At 44.7% G+C, this 3682-nt stretch overlaps 1 pseudogene; it reads right to left on the minus strand.

The window, feature by feature from the left end:
• LOC101660727 overlaps positions 1–3682 on the minus strand; it is a 19567-nt pseudogene that overhangs the window by 8381 nt on the left and 7504 nt on the right.

The raw sequence follows: 3682 nt of genomic DNA on the forward strand, positions 1-3682 counted from the left end.
CAACAGAAAAGTGGGTGAAGGGAGACGTCAGACAGGGCAAGATATGACAAAATACTAATTTATAAATTATCAAGGGCTCATGAGGGAGAGGGGAGCGGGGAGGGAGGGAGAAAATGAGGACCTAATGCCAGGGGCTTAAGTGGAGAGGAAATGTTTTGGGAATGATGAATGCAATGAATGTACAAATGTGCTTTACACAATTAATATATGTATGGATTGTGATAAGAGTTGTATGAGCCCCTAATAAAATGATTTTTAAAAATTGTAAAAAAAAAATTTTTAAAAAGAATCACAATCTTGGAACCTCACAGAAGCATTTCCGCCTGTCCTATAGGGTCCCAAAGGGTCAGCATCCACCTGCTGTTAGTAAGTGCAGTTTCGGTTTGTTCGTTGTTTAATACACACGTTAAATGGACTCAGTGAGGGAAGGGGGACAGGGAAGTGCAGAGCAGCAAGGCAACAGCAGAAAGGCAGCGCGTTGGCCAGCCTGACCTTCTGTTTGGGGTTGACTGCGTGGACTGGTATGAGCAGCTGAGCTCAGGTTTTTCACCCAGAATATTGAGATTTCACTTTGAAGACACCCTAAAAGATCTAGCTCACTTAGGGAGACATATTCATTCATCTCTCCATTTTAGATGGCTAAATGTTTATGGAAGACTTAATGTTGTTGCTTCATTTACTGGGAAGAATCGGATAGGAAGTGACCTTAAGGGACACTTAAGAGAATTACAACACGAGTCCACAGTGAACTCTTACTCATTTAACATTTGCTTGTTGAAAGCAATGTCATAAAACCAACTAAAATTAAATAGGTTTTGTTTGTTTTTTCCTCACAGGAACATAAAAATTATGGAGACCTTAAAACGGGAATTTTTTTAAAGTAACACAGTTTCTCCTTAATAGTCCATGAGTAGTTATGACAGAATAGTTTCCATTTTTTTATTTGTTTCTTTGATCAGCTTCTTCGAAAGCCCCTTTTGGAGCTCCAAAGCTTGAAGTGTATTAGGAGTTACATGGAGGAAGCTAACCCCTTTCCATAGAGGGGAAGCCCTTTTGCTTGTCTGCTAACCCCATCACGACCCCTTGGGTCGAGAGTACTTCAAGTACTGGAGTAACTGTCTCAGCTTCCACCATATCCATCCCATGGAGTTGCTGCAATCTCCTAGAGACTGCTTCCACTATGAGATGATGGGGAATTGTGTGAAGGGGTGTGAACTTAGCGGAGACCCAAAACCCACCTGTTAGATCATTGGACAATCCCTCCCAGAGGGCCATATGGGAGGGATGATAAATCCAGGGTGCAGTATGGCACTGATGAACCTCATAACTATCCTCTAGTTCTTGAATATTTCCTCCCCTTGCTATTATGGCTTTTATTTGTTTTGCCTAATTAATCACATTAGATTTTTGTATTTCATTTGTATATTTAAGATGGTTTGCTATATGAAAGCCAACGTGAGTTGAAGGACTTCCAGTATATTGATTGTTCCGTGAAAGTAAGTTGAACTGAACCCTCTGTACTGCAAAGTGGACTAATTAGCTATTATATACCTTCTTGCTGTATGAACCTATATATAGAGAGAGAGATATATAGATATACATGATGGGGGCGGGGGCTGGTGAAGGAGGAGCACTATATGAGTTATCCTCGTTGTCATAGGGATCTCTGTTGAGGCCTGAACTTGGATGCTCTGAATCCTCATGACCAGGACCATAGCCATCTCGATCACTGCAGCCTCTGGATGAATAGTCATCACATGAACCAGAAGGACCACAATTATGATCCGTATCAACTCTTGGTGGTGGTGCATAATCTCTCACATCACAAGAATTTGGGTAATCTCTGCTTGAATAGCTGTCTTTAGTAGACTATCACCATCTCTTGGGGACAAGCAAAATTATCTGTGGGAAGGCAGGGGGTCCCTCGTCGTGGGTCTTCGTAACTCTGTTCCACGTGGCAGTGGGACTTTCCCTCCCATTCCACTGCTGCTGCGCACTGGTCCCGAAGGAGCTGATCTTTCAGGAGGCGGCCCTCCACTTCCTGGTGGCAGTCCCCTGGGAGAACGCATGTGAAAATCCGTTGAATAGCCACCATCATTCATATGCCTCCCACGTGAAAGGTCCCCCTGGTTCCTCTATTGCCCCCTCTTCCACCTCAAAGACCTCTGGGGCCGGGGGACTTTGCTTCTTGAAGGTGTGGTGTGTTTCCACATCTACCACTTTCAAACGTGGGTGTAGTGACTTGTTCGTCCTCAGTAGCTTTTCCATCTAAGGACCTCTGGTTCATATGTCGGGCTACATCTTTAGCTTCTGCTGGGCTTTCAAGGCAAACCCTCTCGATTTCTTAGTGTTCTTGTCCTTTCATCAGGAGCACTTCCACGATTCGTCTGTACAGCATTCACCAAGTACTGCTTCCGGGGCTTTCTCATTTGTTTCTGCATTCAGCCCACCAATGAAGAGCTTTCCAAGTCAACGGGCTTCAACTCTTTTATCCCAGCTATGAATTTTAGCAAGGTGCCGACCAATCCAAGCTCCTATGAGTCTGACAACAGGCGCTTCCTAGCCACCCGGCATGAGGACCGGATAGCTGGTCTGAGCGCAGAAGGAATTCTACAACTTTTGTCCTTTTGGGCTTGAGTTCTTTCTCTGAGCACCGTGTTTACTCAGTCCATCTGTGTTGTAGCACGTGTCCTTTTTATAGCCAACTAACAATCCCATTGTGTGGATACACCACAGTTTAGTTACATTCATCTGTTGATGGACATTGGGCTGTTTCTACTTTTTTGTTAGTATGAGTCATGTCACTGTGAGCATTCATGTGCAGGTGTTTGTGTGGATGTGCTTTCAGCTCTCTAGTGCAGGGGTGTCCCCCACATGTGGCCCCCAAGGTAATTTTTTGTGGCCCACAATGCTCTGAAATAAAATGAAAATATAAAAAATTGTTATGAAGAAAATAGCACTTAGGGAAGATAGAGGCAATACCGTACACACAATTCCCTCATGACATTTTATGACACCCCTGCTCTAGGGTATAATCCTCCTGTTTTTCACTTTGGGCAACAGTTCCCTCTGCCCCCTGTCCTCTGGATCCCAATATCTGATCACAAGTATTCTGGTTGTTTGGTAGGAAGAGCTCTTCCTAAAGGCTGCTGTTTGTACTCTGCCAGAACCCACCAGCACCTGTGATGTGCACTTGCACACCATCCTCTTCGCCCTGGTCAGCTCGAGGAAAGCTGTGGTTGCTCTGTGAGTTAGCTGTCGTTTTACAAAGGGAGCTTTATTCTAGGTGGGTCAGGGGTACCCACACAGGTCACTGTGCTGTGGGGACTGCCTCTGGGGTGGCAACCACTGTGGATGTGGCTAAGGCTTTGTTCTCAGTTGTCTTTAAGCCCCATTTCACTCAATCTGGAGCACCCCTGTAGAGTAAGGACATGGTATTTTTCTTTTTAAGTAAAAGGGTATTCAGTGTGTCACAGCGCTCTGCTTCAGATAATGTTAGAACATTTTAGATGGCCAACAATCATGATTTCAAACTCATGGACACTTCCGGCGGCAGAAGGAGAGGCACATAACATTGTGTACTAGAGATGCTTAATGGTTGTGGATCGAGATAGAGAGCAGGCCCTGGGGAGGGCAAATGGTGAACAGTTGAAATTCACGGCTGCTCAAAAAAAGGTTCAGG

Source organism: Echinops telfairi, unplaced genomic scaffold (assembly GCF_000313985.2).
Source record: "Echinops telfairi isolate 266 unplaced genomic scaffold, ASM31398v2 ScPeMD7_1;HRSCAF=3_0, whole genome shotgun sequence".
Lineage (NCBI taxonomy): Eukaryota > Metazoa > Chordata > Mammalia > Afrosoricida > Tenrecidae > Echinops > Echinops telfairi.